The sequence below is a fragment of the Bos indicus x Bos taurus genome, chromosome 2 (genome assembly GCF_003369695.1).
Source record: "Bos indicus x Bos taurus breed Angus x Brahman F1 hybrid chromosome 2, Bos_hybrid_MaternalHap_v2.0, whole genome shotgun sequence".
NCBI classification, from domain to species: domain Eukaryota; kingdom Metazoa; phylum Chordata; class Mammalia; order Artiodactyla; family Bovidae; genus Bos; species Bos indicus x Bos taurus.
The window spans coordinates 119,133,590-119,156,691 of record NC_040077.1 but is presented as its reverse complement, the minus strand read 5'-3'; the positions used below and the strand labels follow the sequence as shown (position 1 = coordinate 119,156,691).

At 45.6% G+C, this 23,102-nt stretch overlaps 1 long non-coding RNA gene across 1 annotated transcript; it reads left to right on the top strand.

The window, feature by feature from the left end:
* Positions 1–771: 771 nt before the first annotated feature.
* LOC113876698 lies at positions 772–10,403 on the top strand. The gene is made up of 5 exons (XR_003506567.1): positions 772–1,015; positions 5,832–5,973; positions 7,067–7,247; positions 7,807–7,968; positions 8,125–10,403. It is a non-coding gene; the product is annotated as an uncharacterized LOC113876698 (long non-coding RNA).
* Positions 10,404–23,102: the final 12,699 nt, after the last annotated feature.

The following is a 23,102-nucleotide window of genomic DNA, read 5'->3' as shown; positions in this document are numbered from 1 at the left end:
ACACACACGTGACTCAAGGCTCTCTTTTTAAAATCCCAATGTGGGTATAATTCCTAAAATTTTGATCTGTTACTACAGGGCCTAATGGTGCAAATGACTGTTGAGAAAGCACATATTAAAGATGGCTTAAAGAAACTAGGAGATCATATTAAGCAACTGAGGATGTAAATCAATGGCCTTGGATGAGTTCCTTAACCTCTGTGTGCCTCAATTTCCCTAAATGTAAAATGAAACCAGCTCCAATACTTTAGCCACCTGATGCGAAGAGCTGACTCATTTGAAAAGACCCTGATGCTGGGAAAGATTGAGGGCAGGAGGAGAAGGGGATGACAGAGGATGAGATGGTTGGATGGCAACACCGACTCAATGGACATGGGTTTGGGTGGACTCTGGGAGTTGGTGATGGACAGGGAGGCCTGGCGTGCTTCGGTTCATGGGGTTGCAAAGAGTAGGAGGCAACTGAACTGAACTGAAGATTCTGAGTCACAGATTTGTTTTGAAAAGCCCATGATAAACTATATGAAAAGCAACCAGTACAATGCCTGGCACACATACAGGTATTAATGTTTTAGCTGTGATCATTACTGAAACAGAGCAGAATGCTATGGTCCTTGCCCTCCATGTCCTCTGCCTGCCTTTTGTCTGTGGAAAAACTTTAGACAAAGAATAATTTTAATCAGAAAAATGAGAAAATGCAGAAACAAAGGAAAACAGTCAAGGAGACCAAATAATAATAGCTTAGTCATTAAGCAAAGTCAAGGACCTTTAGCTCCTTCTCAAGGGCTATAGATTAATATTTGAGCCACATCTTGTGAGCCATCTTATAAATACTGAAACCCTCCACCAGCTGGAGGAAGTTAACTACATGGTGCCCATGATATAAGCTGCCACAATTTCAAGAACTGGTTTCATCGAAACAGTAACTGACCCTGGAACTAAAGATTACTTAAAACACTGAAGATGACCACGGCCAGACTAACAACCAATTCGAAGATGACTGTCTCCGTTTCTATGTGTAAGCCCCTCCTTGTCTATAAAACCTATTGCCCCCTGACTGCTTGTGGGGGCTAGTGAGGGTGGTGAGAGGGAGGTGCCCGGAGAGGTGGGAAAGGGTGGGGTACGGTGCGGGGCGGGGCCGGCGGTCAGCCTTTGGGTATCTGCCTCCTCCTCCTCCCTGGCTTGCCAGCATCCAAAATAAAGCAAGCTTTTCTTTCTACAAACCTTGCCTCTTCATTGGCTTTTGGGCAGCAAGCAGAACCCTACTTTTGGTTACATTACTGTCACTAACTGCTTTGAAGGCAGCTTCAGACGCTGGTGGGCAGCGAGGGGAAATTCTCCAGGATCAAGAGGCCAACTGCCAGTTTGTGGTCTCCACTCCGCCTCGCGTTAGGGTCCTGCCTCCTTCTAGGCTTGAAAAAGGCGGATAATAACGACCACGCCGCAGTGACTAGGTGGCTGCCTAACCGGATTAACGGACGTGAGCTCCTGGAACTTCTCCCCTGGCTCACCAGCCCGCAAAGAGTGGCTGTTTCTATGAGCCGTGTTTGCTTTCCACAGCTCCACCAACAGTAAGTGCCTAGCTTGTGGCCGCCGCCAGGTCCCCGCACGTATGGGAACCTTCGCTTACTCTACTCCGCTTACCACACGCCCTGCTGTCCTCAACGGCAGCGGCGGCGGCAACTTTGAACTCACGCCGGGTGACCGACGGACCATTCACCTGTGTAAACGGCCCGCCAAGACCAAATGGCCCCCTGCGCGCAGGCGCAGTACGTGGCAACCCCCCCACCCCACGCCCGCGGGCTGGTGACCCCGCCCCGAGTCTTGCTAGCCGCCCGCCCCTCCCAGGGCGGCTGGGGAGGGGCGTAAAGGCAGCATCGGTTCTGATTGCGCAAGGCCTAGTCACGAGGGCGCCATTTTCTTCCCGGCTGTGTGCCGCTAGGGTCTAGCGTGTGGAGCGGTGCCTGGGAGCGTTCTCTTGGCTAGTCTGCAGCTGCGGTGTGCGGCAGCATCTGCCGGGGCGCGCAGTCCCAGCTGGCCGCGCCTGGAAGCCCTCCGGGCTCAGTGGGCGGGGCCCCACACCGGCGTTCGTTTTAAGGCGAGGAGAACGGGTCTGTGACTACCCTGTGCGGATTAATTTTGAAAGTGATGGTTAAGGGTCCTGGCTTGAGACTCCTGTATTTATGTTGTTAATTTTGATGGGAGTCCAGCTGGAAGCTGCTCCAGTTAACAATGAGTTCTCAAGTCTGGAGAGGTAAAGGAACTTGAAATGTAGGCTGATTTTGTTCCGCTATGGGGGCTTCCATTTGAGCAGTCGGTAATGAAGTTAACAAATTTTTAAGAACATCCAAGTTGTCTGAAAACGTGTGGTAAAGGGAGCAGAATGAGAGGAAAGGGGAGGAATTCCTTTTTTATCTTGAGGAGTTTTCGTTTCTGCTGCTGCTGCTGCTAAGTTGCTTCAATCGTGTCCGACTCTGTGCGACCCCATAGACGGCAGCCCACCAGGCTCCCCTGTCCCTGGGATTCACAAGGCAAGAACATGAGTGGGTTGCCATTTTCTTCTCCAATGCATGATAGTGAAAAGTGAAAGGGAAGTCGCTCCGTTTCTAGATGGTGGCAAAGGAGAGAGAGTTTGGGAGACCTAACCTACAAACATATACCAAAAATAATCTTTGCAATGCATTTTGATATTAGCTGGTGTGAGTTAAAGATTCCGAATGAAAATAACTAGGGTGAGGCCTAACACAGATTTATTCCAAATGGAAACAACGCAAATATTAGAGGCAAGAGGTATATAGCATGAAATGTTGAAGGCCCTGTGATATGCTTGATAGTCTTGTCCTTTTTAAGAAGGAACACAGATGAAGGTGAAACTGAAGAAAATGAGTCTTTCCCCAAAGGAGATAGAAGATGGGGAGGATGAGATGTCAGAAGATAAGGACAGTGGCAGTAGAGATGAGGAATCTATATGTACAGTGTGGAGCAGAGTAACATTAATTTTAACAGTCAAAATCCAGAGTAAAGCACTTAAACTGCACTATTTAATTTAAAAAGTGGTTTTATGAGCACTTCCAACTAGTTTCACAAGCCCACTGTAAACTCCGTACCAAAATCTAACAAAGTCATTTTTAAAAAATTGGAGACCACTCTTAGGAGCATTGGAGAAGGCAATGGCACCCCACTCCTGTATTCTTGCCTGGAAAATCCCATGGACGGAGGAGCCTGCTGGGCTCCAGTCCATGGGGTCGCTAAGAGTCCACACGACTGAGCGACTTCACTTTCACTTTTCACTTTGATGCATTGGAGAAGGAAATGGCAACCCACTCCAGTGTTCTTGCCTGGAGAATCCCAGGGACGTTGGAGCCTGATGGACTGCCATCATGGAGTCACACAGAGTTGGACATGACTGAAGCGACTTAGCAGCAGCAGCAGCTTAGGAGCATAGATGCAAAAATTCCAAACAAAATGTTAGCAAGTTGAGCATCAGTGTTATGTAAAATGGATGATGCATTGTGACTAAGTGCGGTTTATTTGGTGTTATTTGTTTGAAAAGTGATAGTGATTACCTAGAGATACTGGTTTGAAAGACAGTTTCTTGGTTCTTAAAATTGCTTCCTTAAATTCCATTAGTTTGCATGCCCATCAAACATAATGTTTCCATATTTATCCTTTTGGCATGTATTTAGGTCCCTAGAATGGTCTGCTTCTGGCTAGGTGAAAGTCGCTCAGTTGTGTTCAACTCCTTGTGACGCCATGGACTAAACAGTCCATGGAATTCTCCAGGCCAGAATACTGAAGCGGGTCACCTTTCCCTTCTCCAGGGGATCTTCCCAACCCAGGGATTGAATCCAGGTCTCCTGCATTGCAGGCGAATTCTTTACTAGTTGAGCCACAAGGGAGCCTCTTCATTAATATTTGAACATAGATAGGTTAAGTTGGGTCTAGAAGAATTGAGGTGGGTGACTGGGTACATAGCTAAAGAATATTGAACGCCTCCTCTGTGCAGCCACTGTGTTAGGACTTGATACACTATCTCATTTCATCCTTACAGTGACCTTGTTAGGTAGACTGAATAGGGTTAGTGAATGGAAAGTAAATTATCCAGGGGGGAGGGGGATGGTTGAAATAGGTGAATGGGATTAAGAGGTAGAAACTACTAGTTATAAAATAAGAAAGTCACAGGGGTACAGCACAGGGAATATAGTCAATAATATTGTAATAACTTCATATGGTGTATAATCTGTAAAAATATGAAATCACTGCATTGTACTCAGATGGTAAAGAATCAGCCTGCAATACAGGAGACCTGGGTTCAATTCCTGGGTTGGGAAGATCCCCTGGAGAAGGGCATGGCAACCTACTCCAGTATTCTTGCTTAGTGGGCTACAGTCCATGGGGTTGCAAAGAGTCAGACAGGACTGAGCAAGTAAGCACAGCAAGCACTGTGTTGTACACCTGAAACTAACATGATACTGTATGGTAATGTCAGTACCTCAAAAAAAAGTAAATTATCCATACACACCTTTGATTGTAATTGAAAACACATTAAATGTGTACTCAGGAGACTTCCCTGGCAGTCCAGTGGTTAATACAGGAGGTGCAGGTTTGAACCCTGGTTGGTGAGATGCTCCCACATGCCTTGTGCCCCAAAAACCAAAACACTAAAAAAAAAAGAAACAATGTTGTAACAAGTTCAATAAAGACTTTTAAATGGTCCACATAAAAAAGTCTTTAAAAAAAAATATGTGTATTCATTTGCTAGTCTTTTGATGTGGGTCACTGTGGCAGGAGTTTAGTTTCTCTGTATAAAGTATACCCAGAGTGTATCTTCTGCAAGGCCTTGTCTTTAAAATTTGTTTCTTTAAGGCAAAGCAAAACTGAAAAAAACAACCCAAGAAAGCAATTTGAATAGACTCCTGCATCTACGTTTTTACAGTTTTTTCCATTCTTTTATGGTTGCTCACCCACACCTAATTTGACTGCAGTTTTTAAGCATTATCAAGTGTGTCCAAAGCGTTCAAATTTGTTTTCATAGATTCAGTAACTTTTTGGATTAATTTGATTGGTTTATATGAAATTTATTATGTAATTGAAACTGCAATACACTGGTCATATACAAGCTTTCAAGCAAAGATAGCTGAAGCTTATTAAAGATTATTTCTGCTCATGGGGGACAGAAATGCCCAGGTGTACTGAGTATGGCATACGTGCTTTGCATCTCCCAGCTATCAAGTTAGTAACTCTTGTTTGGAATTGAGATGGTCATTTAATCCTTTCACAGACGTAGCTTGGTGTGACATAGTTAAGTGGACAAAGATAGGAGAGCAACTCCTGTTCTGTGGTGTCCCCAGTACGGTGCATTAACTCTCTATACCAGTCAGAGCCAAAAAATTTCCTGATGAAAGTAACTTTTGTTTTGAAACCCAGACTGTATTAGCTCAGAGGAAAATAGGAGTAGTCACATTATACTTTCCTTAAACTGAAATGCACGTGATATGATTCTAGACTGTTCACACTGGCAACCCTTGGTCATTCCTCTTTAAAATGTGTTGCCTGGAACAGTTTGCTTTGATGGGTGCAGCATATGGTCCCTTTCACATGCTTTCCCTGATCGCATGTCATTCCTATGCCCGGTGAACTGGTCCTTCATCTTATGCCTATAAATTTTGTTCATAACCAGTAATGCTAATCACATATTATAGTTACTCATCTCTTCCTGTGATGTGGGTTCAGATCTGTATGTGTAATCAGTTATGTTTTATGTTTTGCTGGGTCTGCCATGATATCACAGATGTATGGATGGCTGAAAAAACCAGAAATTTACTTTCTTACAGTTCAGGAGGCCAGACAGCAAAGATCAAGCTGTTGGCAGATTGGTTACTTCTGTGGCACCTCTCCTTGGCATGTAGATATCTGACCTTTGGCTGTGTTTTCACAAGGTCATCTACTGCCCATAGTTCTTCATTTTTGTATATGGTGAGTCTTCATTCAGTGTTCTGCTAAAATTTTCATCTTTAGTCATTGAGTTTTGTAATACCATGCCCGATTTTTAGTGGCTCTGGATGGGAATTGGTGGTGTGATTGGGAAGCACGAGGTCCACCTTCGGGGGCCTGGCTCTCATTCTTGTGTATATTTCAGGTGCCAGTGTGGGGCCCTCTCTTGTGTTTTGCAGAGCTCAGCATGTCTGACTCTTTGTAACGCTATGGTTGGACTGTAGGCCCCCAGGCTTCTCTGTCCATGGGATTCTCCAGGCAAGAATACTGGAGTACTCCAGAGGATCTTCCCGACTAAGGGATGGAAACTGTGTCTCCTGCATCTCCTGCGTTGCAGGTGGATTCTTCACTGCTGAGCCACCAGGGAAGCCCCCCTTTAGTGTTTTACTTGTGTGTGGAGATTTGGGACTCCACAGGCACGTGGAGCCACTTAGACAGTAGTTGATTTGGTGTGTTTTCTTAGGCGGTATCTTGCATAGGTTTTAGAAATCTAGATCCTTTCCTGTAGAGATTCTGATTTGAAAGTTTTAAGTGAAGTCCCAAGAATTTCCCCCCCCCTTTTTTTTTCTTAGACAAGCATGCCAGGTGATCCTGGGGCTGGGAGCTCTTTTACTGCAGAAATTCATCCTGGAGAAATCAGCATGGATGCTAACACATGGGCCTGAGCAGCCTTTGCACTTGCTGACTCTGCAGTGTGACTGCCACCTCCTGGCCACAGGGGAGATACCTCTTTATTGTTGCTCTTCCTCTAGCTCAGTTGGTAAAGAATCCACCTGCAACGGAGGAGACCCTGGTTCGATTCCTGGGTCGGGAAGATCTGCTGCAGAAGGAATAGGCTACCCATTCCAGTATTCTTGAGTTTCCCTTGTGGCTCAACTGGTAAAGAATCTGCCTGTAGTGAGGGAGACGTGGGTTCAATCCCTGGGTTGGGAAGATCCCCTGGAGAAGGAAAAGGCTACGCACTCCAGTATTCTGGCCTGGAGAATTCCATGGACAGTCCATGGGGTTGCAAAGAGTCAGACTCAACTCTCACTTTCACTTTTTCACTTTCCTCCTCCTGGTGGTTGTCTTTCAGAAGAATAGTAGGAAGATTGCTACTGCTCCAGGAAATAAAATAAGAAAAAAAAAGTTTCTCAGTCCCGTTTGCTGAGAAGTTAATATCACCATGCAGAAAGGGGCCAAGTTTCCAAAAGACAGGAGGATTGCCAAGCTCGAGGACCATGAGAAGGGGGCTGAGAACTCTGGGGAGGATGAAGGTAAAAACTGTGAGTTGGATCAGTGTGAGGGAGGTAAACAGACCCTTCTTGGGGCGTCCTGCTGGTGACTACAGTGCCATGGCACATGCCTCTTGGAGGGCCTCTGTGGAAACACCACCCTTCGCACCCCTGGCCGATTCCCCAGACTTGGTTTGAGGAGTCCCAGTGGACATTAGGCTTCTTCTCTCCACATGAACAGATTCAGAGTTTTATCTTTGAATACTGTATATTATTTGTTTCTCTCTTTGTACTTGTAAACCAAGCAGGTTAATTGTCCCCTAGATTTGACTCTCAGTGATTCTTTTATCCTAATGGCATCTGTGTAACATTTTAAATGGTATTGCTTCCAAAGCAGTAATTCTCAGCATTGGTATTAAAATACAGTGGCAGTACATTTTTAATTATTTCAAAATAAAAGGTTGAAATGACAATGAATTTTTTTGTCTTAGATGTGTGTATATAGTCAGACTTACGAGCAGTTACTCCCAAAGATGAATTTGTTATTTTCATTCTCAGCAAGTCTGTGCAGTAGTAATTGATTAGGTGCGTTTTCATTTAGATTCTAGAAAAGAAACCTTGTGTCCTATACGGGCCAAGGGGAGATGAGCCTTTCCCTGGGGGTGGAGGAAAATGATCAGGATCATGAGGATGACGACAAAGGCTGAGAGGAAGAGGAAGGTCAGAAAGACTGAAACCACATTGCAGGTGGATTCTTTACCAGGTGAGCCACCAGGGAAGATCCTGGTATGGACTGCAGCATACCAGGGTTCCCTGTTCTTCACTGTCCCCCAGAGTTTGCTCAAATTCATGCCCATTGAGTCGGTGATGCTGTCTAACCATCTCACCCTCTGTCACCCTCTTCTTCTTTTGCTTTCAGTCTTTCCCAGCATCATACCATAGCCTGGATCCGCTCCCATGGCTCGGACCACAGAGAGTTCTGTGCTTTATTTGATGAGTTAGATGCCCAATATGGAAGTGTGTTCTGCTCCACAGGACTGAAGTGGCTGAGTCGTGGTGTAGTCATAAGGCAGTTTTTGGAACTGGTGGAAGAAATTGACTTTTTGATGTCCTCTGGAGGAGAATCTGTGCCTCAGCTCACGAGTAGAGATTGGGTCAGAGACCTCGCCTTTTTGGTTGTCATTGTGACACATCTAAACATGTTGGCTATTTCTCTAGAAAGGCATTCACAGGTGCTGGCACAACTGTATGATTCAGTTGACTCATTCCTGGTGAAATTGTGTCTTTGGGAGACTCATTTGGCACAGAGCAACCTGGCCCACTTTCCTATGCTGGAGTTAGTTTCTGAAAATGAAAATGATGGCCTGCACTACATACCTCAAATTAAAGAGTTGAAGACTAAATTCCAAAAAAGATTCTCCGATTTCACACTTTATGAGAATGAACTAATACTGTTCAGTTCCCCTTTCTCAATTAGGATTCATAATGTGAATGAAGAGCTACAAATGGAAGTTAGTGAATTACAGTGCGATACCAACCTGAAAGCCAAATACCACGATGCTGAGATTCCAGAATTCTACAGATATCTTGGGAATGGTTACCCTAAATATAAACACCATTGTGCAGAGATTCTGTCCATGTTTGGAAGTACTTATGTTTGTAAGCAGCTATTCTCTGCTGTGAAACTAAAGAAAACCTAAATGTGGCTCCCAGTTAAAGGATTTAAGGATGAATTCTCTGCTGTGTGTTGCAACACAAGGTCCACAGCCTGATGTTGACTGACATCTTGTGGCATAAGAAAGGAATGTCAGATTTTGAATTTCAAATCTGAAGAGTAATAATTTTTGGAACTTTGAACAGTTATTTCTATTTCCAAATTATATTTTTTTTCAATGTCAAATTTAAAGTGCAATCTCTGGCATTGCATATTTGTACCTTATAGGATATAAAAATAACATTTGATTATATCCTGGCAAGTTTATTTTCTTCTGTACTTCGCCTTTCTAGCACTTAGACTATTCAAATTGATAAACCTCTGCCCTAAAGGCAGCCATACTTTCCTTAAAGGTACTTGTGAAGCAGGGATGTGAACCAGGGAGTCCGCTGGAAGAACAGAATGTTTAGACACCTTATGCAACCCTGCCCATAGGAAGACGGACATACCAAACCGGCCGAGGGGCTCAGGCCGGTGTGCACCGATAGGCCTTCACCAGGGTAGATTCTCTGGGCACCACATGAGCCACAAGGCTGATGTCCAGGGGTGGGATTCCTCTTCCATTCTGCCAGGCTCTGAGAAGGCCAGAGAGCCACCCTGTCGTCCAGGGAAGGAGAGGCAAATGGCATCAATGACCCTCAGGACAGCCTCCCAGCGGAGGTCTTGGCCACTAAGGAGGAGAAACGCAGCTGGACAGTCACCATGGAGCAAAGGGGGATGGAGGCTTTAGGACAGATCTAAACCCATGGCTCCAGTCTTGGCTGGGCCATCAGTGCTCTCCAGAAGTCTTCCATTTCTCTTGTCCTCATGACCCCCTCTTCTCCCCCGAAGCCAGAGCATTCTTCTCTCACTCTCGTTTGGTAACATCACCTACTAAATAAAGCCCTAATAGAACCCCTCCCCTCCCATCACCTGTACACTCTTTGTGGGTCTGCAGCCTCCTCACCTCCTAAGGTGCCTTCCTCCTGCCCCTGACTGATCTCCACCCCTCACTGCACCCCAGCCTCCATCCCCTGCCTCTTTAGGGCTTTCCTCCATCCTCTACCTTTCTGTATTTCTGGGATTTTTGGTGGTACTGGCTCCTTCCACCAAAATTAGACATGACCACGGAGGACTTCCCTGGTGGTTCTATGGCTAAGACTCCACATTCCCAATGCCAGGGACCCTGGTGTGGGGTCTTCTAAGCTCATTCACTGTTCGTTGTGGTTCAGCTGCTAGGTCGTGTCCAACTCTTTTGTTACCCCATGGGCTCTAGCCTGTCGGACTTCTCTGTCCGTGGGATTTCCCAAGCAGGAGTACTGGAGTGGATTGCCATTTCCTCCTCCAGGAAGGCATGGTCTCTGAGAGTTGTTTGTACACCCACGTTCACAATGACTAAAATCCAAGTGTCTCTCAATGGATTGATGAATAAGCAAAATGTGGTTTATACATACGATGGAATATTAGTCATCCTTAAAAAAGGAAGAAAATTCTGACACATACTACAAATTGATGAACCTGAGAACATTATGCTAAGTGAAATAAAGCAGACTCAAAAAAAAAAAAAAAAAAACCCAGTGTGATTTTACTTATTTGAGATGCTTAGAGTAGTCAAAAATCATAGAAGCAGGAAGTTGAACAGTGATTGCCAGGTCTGTGGGGCGGGAGGCTGGGGAGTTCTTGTTTCATGGGTGTAGAGTTTCAGCTTTATAAGATGAAAAGAGTTCTGTGGATATATGGTAGTGTTAATTGCATAACATGAACATATTTTATAACATCGAACTGTGCACTGAAAAAAATTAAGACGGTAAACTTTGTTTTGTGTATTTTACCACACACACACAAAAAAAATCGAAGGAAGAAACTGCCAAACTTCTCACCTAACATGGGACCACAGAGCCCCATGTAATAGGGGCTCCCCTGTCTCTCTGACCTCCACTTCACTCCCCACGGCTGAGCTTTCTTTATAGTCCAACTCTCACATCCATACATGACCACTGGAAAAACCGTAGTGTTGACCAGACGGACCTTTGTTGGCAGAGTAATGTCTCTGCTTTTTAATGTGCTGACACTGTTATTACCAGGGTATTTGCCAAGTGGTGGTTTTCAGGTTTCCTCATTTTACATTTATGGGTTAGAGTCTACCATGAGAAAGGATTTTTCCTCCACCCTCCTTTATTTTATTTATTTTTTACTTTATTTTTTTTTTAGCCACACCACTCGGCTTGTGGGACTCTTAGTTCCCTGACCAGGGATTGAACCTGGGCCCTCACAGTGAAAGCATGGAATCCTAACCACTGAACTGCCAGGGAATTCCGCTGCCTTTATTTATTTATTTCTTCACTCATTCAAATATTTATATTGATGTGGATCCGCAGATTCTTATTTTATTCTGTAGGTTCTTATTCTATGGATTATCATCCATTACTAGCATTGTTTTGTCTGTTGTATTGTCCCTGGTTTGGCATGGGGACGGGACATTCAGGTTGCCTCCTTGGGTCTACTGATATGTCCCAGTATGCCCCCCATTATTCTTTGAGCTCTTCCTTCCCTTCCGACCCCATAAGATGTTGGCGGCTCATCTTGTACTTTCCTTGCCACAGCCCTGGAAATAGCCATTTCTCCGAGGAGTCTTGGTGCCTGTTATTGGAGAATGGCTCTAGACGCCAAGATCTAGGAGCTGGGTGAGTTCACTGGTGTTGGGCAATATGAGTTGCAAGCCATCTCAGTTGTCAGAGTTAGGAAGCATATATGCACACACATTCTCATCCAAAGCTATTTCTATATCTTATCAATATATATTTTTGAAAACCATGAGTTCACACTGGTGCCCCCAGTTCCAGTTCAACATCATGGTGTTCATTTTAGCCTACCCTCATTCCTTCTTTACTCTTTTTATTTGGCTATGCTGGGTCTTCATTGCTTTGCATGGCTTCCTCTTGCTGCTTTCAGCAGGCGCTCTTCTTGCGGTGCGAGGGCTTCTTACTGTGGTGGCTTCTCTTGTGAAGCACACACAGCTCCAGGTGCGTGGGCTTCAGCAGTAGCAGTGTGTGGGCTTAGAGCTTGTGGCTCGAGGATTCTAGAGCTTGGGCACAGTGGTTGTGGCACATGGGCTTAGCTGCTCCAAAGCATGCAGGATCTTAGTTCCCGGACCAGGGATCGACCTGTGTGCTCTACCTTGGCAGGTGGATTCTTTATCTACTGTACCACCAGGGAGGTGCCTTCTTCCTTATTTCTAACTTGTTTCTTTGACAGTGAGAAATCTGGCTTTTATTAGTCACCATGTATTTACTTACTTGCTTAGTGCTAAAATACACATAAGCAGTTTCTGGATTTTTAACTCAGCTCTGTGAAAAACAAACCTGCTACTTAGAGTGCATGCTGTTCTGTTTTTCCCCAGAGTAGATGGTCAAATACTCTTTTCTGAAGTCGCTCAGCTGAGTGTCCCCCAGTGTCCTCAGTGTCGTGATGGTCTCCGTTGTTGCACAGTTGGGCTCTTTTGTTTCTGTTTATATTCCACTTTGGGTCGTCTCCACTCCCCTATTCCCAACTGCCTGTTGATTAAAATTTTGTTTAATTTTTGCAACACAGTAATGATTCTAAGAATCGGAACTGGAACTTCTCTCGTGGTCTAGCAGTCTACTTCCATCTTAGGGAGCGCGGGCTCCATCCATGGTCAGGGAACCAAGATCCCACAGGCCACACAGCATGGCCCTAAAGTAATAACAACAAAGTCGGAACTACACAGAGACACACAGAGAAGTGTCACTCCCCATATGCCTTCTCCCTGGCCCCATTCTTCACACCCTGCCCCTTCCACAAGTAAGCAATCTCGCTGGTTTCTGGTTTAGCTGCATTTATTACCGTATTTCTTTTTGCACATGTGTATAATTTCTAGTTCCCCTTCTGTACATGATAGGTAATAAATAGATCACTTTTGCATTTTGCTTTTTTCACTTTGCAGTTTCTTAGCAACCATTAGTAAACATTTTGGGCCATTATGTTATGACCCTGCTTACTCACCAACAGTTCATTTCGACAGTGTCCCCATCTTAGAAGGGGCTGTGGAGAGAGGTCAGGCTGGAGAGGCAGGCAGGGTCAGATCCTGGCCAAGGAGGTTGCTTTCTGCCCTCGTGAAGTGGTACAGGATGGACTGGGATGAGGCCAGGGCCAGGGCCAGGGTGAGGAGACAAGACCAGACAGGAGACCCTGCAGTGGCATTGGCCTGGACCAAGGCAGAAAAGATGGAGGGAAGGGGGAAACTGGGGAGGGCGACATCCGGAGATGTGGGGACAGCAGACAGAGGCACAGAGGCAAGGATGCCTCGTGGATTTCTAGCTTGGTGACTAAGGGAGAGAGTGAGGCAGAGAATCTGGTTTGAGGGAACCTGAGAGCCTCGTTGAGTTTCAGGCAGAGTTTGTTAGAGAGCCATGGTAGGGGGTGTGTGACATCACAGAGAACGGCGCTTTATTTATTGTTATTTATTTCTCTGGACATGCCATCTGGCTTGTGGGATCCCAGTTTCCTCACCAAGGATTGAACCCAGGCCCTTGGCAGTGAAAGCATGGAAGCCAGGGAATTCTGGGTGGTGCTTAACGATGGCTGCACATGGAATACCAAGAAATGAGAGTCAGAAACGGGTGTGAGAGCTTCTCTGGTGCTCCAGTGATGAAGACTCCAAGCTTCCAAGGCAGGGGGCTCAGGTTCGATCCCTGATTGGGGAACTAAGATCCTCCATGCCGTGAGCATGGCCAAAAAACAAAACAAGAGTGTGGCATGATGTTAAATGAATGAAGGCAGACCCAAAAGGCTACCGGCTGTATGATTCTACTTATATGACATTCTGGAAAAGGTGAAATAAGAGAGACAGGAAATGGATCGGTGGTTGCCGGGGGCTGGAGTGAGGGCCTGGGAGAAATCTTGGGGGTGTGGAAATACTCTGGATTATATTGTGACTGCATGTGTTTACTAAAACTCATTGAACTGTGCATCGGAAAGGGTGAGTTTCACTGTGTGTAAATTACACCTCAATAAGTGACTTTCTAATAAAGTGGAAGGAAGCCTAGGGGACCCTGATGGTTGTGGGGCAGTGAGTGAGGAGTGTTCAGAGGAGAGAGAGGGCCCCTGAACTGAGCCCTGAGACACTATGGAATGGAGGAATTGAGTGTCAGATACCAGAGGGGACAAGTAAGACGAGGCCCACAACCAGGCCATTGATGACCTTGACCAGAGAGGACTTTTCTATCCCATGTAGGGTTCCATCCTCCCCACGTGGGTCTCCATCCTCCATACCTGGGATCCCCATCCTCCTCCCCACTTGGGGTCCCCATCCTCCCCCTGTAGGTCCCCGTCTTCCCCATGTGGGGTCTCTGTCTTCCCCCGTAGGGTCCCTGTCTTCCCCCTTGGAGTCCTCGTCCTCCCCCGTGGGGTTCCTGCCCTCCCCACATGGGGTCCCCGCCCTCCCCATGTGGGGTCACCAGCCTTCCCCCTTGTCCTCGTCCTCCCCCCTGGGGTCCTCATCCTCCCATGTAGGGTCCCTGTCTTCCCCTTAGTCTCTGTCCTCCCCACTAGGGTCCCTGTCCTCACCATGTAGGATCCCTGCCTTCCCCTTAGAGTCTCCGCCCTCCCCACATGGGGTCCCCGCTCTCCCCACATAGGGTCTCTGTCCTTCCCCCTTGGGGTCCTTGTCCTCCCCCCTGGGGTCCCCGTCTTCCCCATGTAGGGTCCCTGTCTTCCCCTTAGAGTCTCCATCCTCCCCTGTGGGGTCCCAGTCCTCCCCACGTGGGGTCTCCGCCCTTTCCCCTTGGGGTCCCGGTCTCCCCCCTTGGGATCTTCATCCTCCCCACGTTGGGCCCTTACGCTTTCTGGGCTTCCCAGCAGACAGTGAGCTGAGGAGACCAGCACAATCAGGAGCCCCGGGAAGGCTGATGGAAGGCATAGCAAGGGGAAAGGCCCAGCCCGTCTCTGGGAAGTAGCAGTGAGTCCTGCCACCCAGCACTATAATTTAGGGCCTACCGCAAAGTGAAAGTGAGGGCTCCTGTTCAACAGTTAGTAAGACTCCAAGGCGGCAGGGCTGAAACCAGTCCCAGGGCCCTTCTAAGTGTTGGTGGCATGCTCATGAAGCTGGCCCTGCTGCCATCTGAGAGCTGGGTTCCCAAAAAGGCACAGGAGACCACAGGTTCTGGCTGAAGAGGCCCAGCTTGGCTCTCTGCAGCTGCGGCTCCCAGGCTCTACCAGAACGAGGACATGCCTCAGGACTGCCATCTGCTGGTCTTATCTGGCCATTGCAGCTCCTTTCAGAGAAAAGGACCTTGGGAGGAACAGGAAAAGCGGCTTGATCACCAAGTGACTCAGCCCTTACTTTCACTGAAAAGAAAACAGCCCTGGAGGGGATATTCTGCCCAGGTCGCATTGGCCACAGCACAGAACTGTCGTGCTTGAACCTGTAAAGTAGAGCTGATATACCCCCATGCAGATGAGGAAAGGAAATTAAGAATTTGAGGGACTTCCTGGTAGTTCCGTGGCTAAAACTCTGCACTCCCAATGCAGGGGGCTTGGGAGTGCGTTGCCATTTCCTCCTCTAGGGGATCTTCCCAACCCAGGATTGAACCAGAGTCTCACATCCCTCCTGCATTGGCAGGTGGATTCTTTATCACTAGCGCCACTTGGGAAGCCCTCTGGTCAGGGGTGATCTTGTGCTAAGTCGCTCAGTTGTGTCCGACTCTTTGTGACCTTAGGGCCTGTAGCCTCCCAGGCTCCTCTGTCCATGGGGTTCTCCAGTTACGAATACTAGAGTGGGTTGCCATTCCCTCCTCCAGGGGATCTTCCCGACCCAGGGATCGAACCTATGTTACTTACGTCTGGTCAGGGAACTAGATGCCAAATGCTGCAACCGAGAGTTGGAATGTGGAACGATGACAACAAAAAAAGGTGCCACAACTAAGAGATCCCTATGCTGTATGAAGATCAGGGATCCCGCGTGCCGCAACGGAGACCCAGCACAGCCAAATAAATAATAAAAAGAAAAAGAGAATTTGACTTTCTTGGCTATTGTGGTTGTCTCCTATGACCCTTCTCTTGTCTGGGCACTTCCCTAATGGTTCTTTGGGTATGAACTGGGCCTGGGGCTGGGACGGGTGGCCCAGGCCCTCATAGAGCAGCGTCAGCCCAGGAGTGGGCCTCGAACCCAAGGACAGTGGAGGGGACTTCTTTTTGGCTGCGGCTGCTGGAAAAGATGTTTCCTAGCTCCTTCTGGACTAAGATGTGTAGACATGGGGGTCACTGCTTGAACTGCAAAAAGAGGTTTTGCCACCAGGATGAAAGTTGCTCTGAGAATGAAACTGACATGGAGAAATGGGGAAAGAGCAAGAAGCAAGTATAGGATGACATCTTTGAGCTGCTGGGTCAAGCCAGTCCTGAAGAGCTGAGAGTCAGGGTAGCCAGCACTCTGTAGTACTGAGAGCCAGTGAATCTTCTTGCATATTTAAACAGTTCTGAGCAGCTGCTTATGAGGAAACGTGTCTAATGCAAAAGTCCCTCGAACCTCCATCTGTGTCTAGCCCCATCTGTGATGATCTGTCTAACTCTTTTTGACCTCATCGACTGTAGCCCACCAGGCTCCTCTGTTCATGAGATTTTCCAGGCAAGAATATTGGAGTGGGCTGTCAGTTCCTTCTCCAAGGGGATCTTCCCAACCTAGGATCAAACTCGGGTCTTCCATGTTGCAGGCAGATTCTTTACCATCTGAGCCACCAGTGGTGGCAATTGAACTCTTAGTTGCGGCAGGCAGGATCTAGTTCTCTAATCAGAGACGGAACCCCGGGCCCCCTGCACTGGGAGTGTGGTGTCTTAGCCTCTGGGCCACGAGGGAAGTCCCAAGCAACCTGCTGATTCAGCTTCCATAGTAGATCTGCAAATAAGCTGGTGCTGACCCAGTGAGAGCTGTATTTCTTCCCAGCTTATATTTACAGGTTAGCATATTTTTACATGGACTGTTAAATTGTGATAAAATTCACATACCATAATACTTATTCTTTTATTTTATTTTATTTTTTATTTTATTTTATTTTTTTTAATACTTACTCTTTTAAAGTGTACAGTTCAGTGGGGTGGGTTTTTTGTTTATTTGTTTTTTGGTATCTTCACAAAGTTGTGTGACCATCACAACTATCTAATTCTAGAACATTTTTGTGACCTCAGAAGAGACCCTATACCATCAGCAGTCCCCTCCCCATTTCCCTTTTCCCTTAGTCCCTGGAAACTACTTATTTCCTGTCTCTAAAGATTTGCTAATGTTGGATATTTCGTATGAATGGAAACATAAAGTACGTGGTATTTTGCATCTTCTTTTACTTAACATATTTTCAAAATTCATCCATATTGTAACATAGATAAGTACTTTCTCTTTATTGCTGAATTACATTGCCCATATCTGGAGAGAACACATTTCATTCATCCATTCATTAGCTGTTAGGCATTTAGGCTGTTTTCTTTTTTTTTTTTTTGGTAGGAATAATGCTGCTATGAACAGTCTGGTGTATGGTTTTTTAAAAATACTTATTTGGCTTCATTGGATCTAATTGCATCAAGGGGGTCTTTTGTGGCATGTGTGATCTTAGTTCTCTGACCAGGAATTGAACCCGCATCTCCTGCATTGCAAAGAGAATTCTCAACTCCTGGACCACCAGGGAAGTTCCTCATGTGTGAGTTTTTGTATGAACATTTTCTTTCTTTCTTTCACCTTTCCTTCCTTCTTTTCATTTTGGTTGTGCTGTGTGGCTTGCCAGGCTCTCAGTTCTCCAACCAGGGATTGAACCCGGGCAATGCAGTGAAAGCCTGGAATCCTAACCACTAGGCCACCAGGGAACTCCTGACATCACTGTCATTTCTCTAGGCTAAATGCACCTAGGACTGCATTGGCTGAATTATGTGGTAACTCTGTGTTTAACCATTTGAGGAACTACCAGACCGTTTTCCAGAGCAGCTGCACCACTTTACACTCCCATCAGTAGTATACTAGTCCTCCAATTTCTCCACATCCTCACCATTTCATTTTATTATTTGACTTTTTGATTACTGCCATCCCAGTGGGTGTGAAGATGTATCTTCTTGTGCTTTCGATGTGCGTTTCCTTGATGGCTAATGACGTTGAGCGTCTCTTCATTACTCAGTATTTGTCATATCTCTTTGGAGAATGTTTATTCAAACCCTCTGCTCGTTTTTTAACTGGGTGTTTTGTTTTCATTTTTGTTGTTGAGTTTTAGGAATTCTTTGTGCATTCCTGATGTTAATCCCTTATCAGATGTATGATTAGCAAATATTTTCTCGCAGTATATATTATTATCTTTTCACTTTCTTGATGGTGTCCTTTGCAACACAAAATTTTTTTTTTAATTTTTTTTATTTTGCTGAAGTCCAGTGTGTCTCTTTTTTCTTTTGTAACTTATGCCTTTGGTGTTGTATCTAGGAAACCCTTGCCTCCGGTAAGATCAGGAAGATTTTTGCTTACATTGTCTTCTTCGAGTTTACAGTTGTAACATTTGTTGATCCATTTTGACTTAATCTTTGTCAGTGGTAGGAGACAGGCATCCAATTTCATTCTGTTGCACGTGGATATCCAATTGTCCCCGCACCATTTGTTGAAGAGATTGTTTCCCCATTGATTTATCCTGGCACCTTTGTCAGAATCAATTGACCATAAAAGCATGGATTTATTTCTGGACTTTCAGATTTATCCCTCTGATTTATGTGTCTGTTCTTAATGCCAATATCACATAGTCTTGACTACTGTAGCTTTGTAGTAAGTTTTGAGATGAAAAAGTGTGTCTACCATCTTTGTTCTTTTCCAAGACTGTTTTGACTATTCTGGGTCTCTTGAAGTTTTGTATGAATTTTAGGATCAGCTCGTCAACTTCTACAGAGCAGGCAGGTAGTATTTTGATAGGGATTGTGTTGAATTTGGGGAATATTGCCATCTTAACAAAATTAAGATTTCCAATCCATGAACACAGGATTTCTTTCAGTGTAGTTTTCAGTGTACAAGTCTTTTACTCTTGTTAAACTTATTCCTACAGGTTTTTTTTTTTTTTTGCCATGAGGCATGTGGGATCTTAGTTCCCTGACCAGGGATCAAACACAGGCCCCCTACTTTGGAAGCAAGGAGTCTTAACCACTGGACTGCCAGGAAAATCCTCATTAAGCTTATTCCTAAGTGGTTTATTCCTTTTGATGCTAGTGTAAACAGAATTGTTTTAATTCCATTTTTGATTGTTCATTGTTATTGTATAGGAAATATAACTGATTTTTGCACATTGGTCTTGTATCCTGCAATCTTGCTGAACTTTTCATTAGCTCTGTTAGTGTTTTTATGAATTCCGTTGGATTTTGCATACATAAGATCATGTCATTTGAACATAGAGATAGTTTTACTTCTTCCTTTTCAAACTGGATGACTTTTTTTCTCCCCCAAATCACCCTGGATATAACGTCCAGTATAATGTTGAATAGAAGTGGTGAGAGCAGACATCTTTGTTTTGTCCCTAATCTTAAGGGGAAAAACTTTCAGTCTTTCACCACGGAGTATGATGTTAGCTGTGGGTTTTGTGTAGATGCCCATTATCAGATTGAGGAAGTACCCTTCTGTTTCTTTGCTGAGTGTTTTTATCGTGAAAGGGTTTGGACTTTGTGAAATGCTTTTCCTGTGCTATTTGAAGTGAGCCCAGTATATGGTTTCTGTCCTTTATGGTTAATATATTTTTTAAAGGCAGGTAGAGAAATAGGAACCAGGAGAATGGGAGACAGGAGACAGGGAGACTTTTTACTGTGTATTCTTTTCTATTTTTTTGGTTTCCTGCATGTATTTTTTATTCACAAATGAAATTCTCTTTTAGAAAACTATGGCAACATAAGCCCGACGTGAAGTCCATCATCCTGAACACTTTAAAGCCTGCAGTTCAGCAGCGTCAGGTGTGTGCACATTGTTATGCAAACTGCAGAACCTTTTCATCTTGCAAAACTGAAACTATACCATTCACAAACAACAGCTCCCAGCTGCCCCTCCTCCTGGCCCCGGCAACCACCTTTCTACTTCCTGTATCTGTGAGTTTGACTCCTCTGTGCTGTGCTCTGCTCTGCTGTGCTTAGTCACTCAGTTGTGTCTGACCTTTTGGGGACCCCACGGACTGTAGCCTGCCAGGCTCTGCTGCTGTCCATGGGATTCTCCAGGCAAGAATACTGGAGTGGGTTGCCATGCCCTCCTCCAGGGGATCTTCCCAACCCAGGGATCGAACCCAGGTCTGCCACGTTGCAGTCAGATTCTTTACTGTCTTAGCCACCAGGGAATAAGCCCTTGATTACTCAAGATACCTCATATAGTGAAATCATACAGTATTTGCTTTTTGTGACTCACTTATTAGCATAATATCTTTAACGTTTATCCATGTCATAGCATGCATTAAAATGTCCTTTCATTTTGTTTATCTATTCACTCGCTGATGGACATTTGGGACCTTAGGCTATTATAATAGCTAAACGTGGCTGTTGAAAAGAGTGTGCAAAAGTTTTTCAGACCCTGCTTTCAATTCTTTTGGATACATACCCAGCAGGGTTATTGCTGGATCATAGGGCCGTTCTGTTTCTAATTTTTTGAGGGCCATTGTTTTCCATGATGGCTGCACTAGTTTACATTTATAGCAGCAGTGCACAGGGTTCTAGATTTCTCCACCTCTTTACTTGTACTTGTTGTTTTCTGTTTTTTTTTTTTTTTAATAGCAGTCATCCTAATATACATGAAGTATAAATTATCTTTTAAAATTTCCGGTTTCTGAATCTACAAAACTGAGATCCAGACCCTCCACTATTTTCAATCTCACCGTCTTTCAATCCTCCACACAAGGCAGGGCCCTAGATCTAGGTTTGACTCTCCCAGATCCAGGAGGACAACTGGAGGAATGGATAGGAATAGAGGTGGTGACCCAGTAGGGGACAGTGGGGATTCAGGAAAGGCAGGGCTTAGATAAGGTGGCCACAGACTGAGGTTAGACTGAAGGGCCTGGAAGCAGCTGCCTTATTCTCTGGAGTATCTGCGATCTCCACACTCTGAAATACCCATGAGAATTCCTGAGTACTCTCTGGCTAATCCCAAGTTCCTCCAACAGCTCTAACCTATGTGAACAGCATTCACAGAATCAACATTTACTGAACACCAACTGTTTGCTGACATTGCGGAGCCCAGGGTTCAAAGAATGAATTCCATACAACCTCAAAAAGCTCACTGCTGAGTAGGGAAACAGAAATGGAAGCAAACTGTGCTTCCACAAGCTCTGTGACAGATGGTGCTAAGAAGTTTCCGAGCTAGTCTGCAGATAACAGGGGTCTCTCCAGGAAGAGGTGGCTGAGTGTAGAAGGTTGACCAGGAGGCAGAGGTGAGGAGAGGTAGTCTCAGGGGAAGGCATGCAAGAAGGATGCATGTGGGACAGCCCAGAGGGCCCACTCGCGGAAGGTCAGTGGTCCAGCTGGCTGAAGCCTGGAGCTCACAGTTGAGTATAGGACCAGGACCTGGGTGACACACTTTAGTCCCTTCTCTGCAGCAGAAAGTGGGCTTTCAATGGTGGGATTGTAACAGGAGGGAAAGGGGCAGGGCACAACTTTTGAAAGAATGACATAACCCAAGGACACAACATAAACTGATCAGAATCAAATAGGACCACGATGGCAGACAAGACTAGACCTTGATCCCCAATCAGCAAGTAAAATGACACACCCAGAGCTGCCATGACAGTTCCAAGGCACTGTTAAAAGACCAAGGAGTGGGTGGTGACCCCAATCCTAGAAATCTCCGCCCCTCTCCAAAAGAGTTGGAACAGTCCTCCCACTCATTCAGATCAGTTCAGTCGCTCAGTCGTGTCGGACTCTTTGCGACCCCATGAATCACAGCACGCCAGGCCTCCCTGTCCATCACCAACTCCCAGAGTTCACTCAGACTCACGTCCATCAAGTCAGTGATGCCATCCAGCCATCTCATCCTCTGTCGTCCCCTTCTCCTCCTGCCCCCAATCCCCCCCAGCATCAGAGTCTTTTCCAATGAGTCAACTCTTCGCATGAGGTGGCCAAAGTACTGGAGTTTCAGCTTTAGCATCATTCCTTCCAAAGAAATCCCAGGGCTGATCTCCTTCAGAATGGACTGGTTGGATCTCCTTGCAGTCCAAGGGACTGTCAAGAGTCTTCTCCAACACCACAGTTCAAAAGCATCAATTCTTCGGCACTCAGCCTTCTTCACAGTCCAACTCTCACATCCATACATGACCACAGGAAAAACCATAGCCTTGACTAGACGAACCTTTGTTGGCAAAGTAATGTCTCTGCTTTTCAATATGCTATCTAGGTTGGTCATAACTTTCCTTCCAAGGAGTAAGCGTCTTTTAATTTCATAGCTGCAGTCACCATCTACAGTGATTTTGGAGCCCAGAAAAATAAAGTCTGACACTGTTTCCACTGTTTCCCCATCTCTTTCCCATGAAGTGGTGGGTCCGGATGCCATGATCTTCATTTTCTGAATGTTGAGCTTTAAGCCAACTTTTTCACTCTCCACTTTCACTTTCATCAAGAGGCTTTTGAGTTCCTCTTCACTTTCTGCCATAAGGGTGGTGTCATCTGCATATTGATATTTCTCCTGGCAATCTTGATTCCAGTTTGTGTTTCTTCCAGTCCAGCGTTTCTCATGATGTACTCTGCATATAAGTTAAATAAACAGGGTGATAATATACAGCGTTGACGAACTCCCTTTCCTATTTGGAACCAGTCTGTTGTTCCATGTCCAGTTCTAACTGTTGCTTCCTGACCCGCATACAAATTTCTCAAGAGGCAGATCAGGTGGTCTGGTATTCCCATCTCTTGAAGAATTTTCCACAGTTTATTGTGATCCACACAGTCAAAGGCTTTGGCATAGTCAATAAAGCAGAAATAGATGTTTTTCTGGAACTCTGCGCTTTGCTGGAGCAGCCGTGAAGAGATACCCCACGCCCAAGGTAAGAGAAACCCAAGTAAGACGGTAGGTGTTGCAAGAGGGCATCAGAGGGCAAACACACTGAAACCGTACTCACAGAAAACTAGTCAATCTAATCACACTAGGACCACCTTGTCTAACTCAATGAAACTAAGCCATGTCTGTGGGGCAACCCAAGACGGGCGGGTCATGGTGGAGAGAT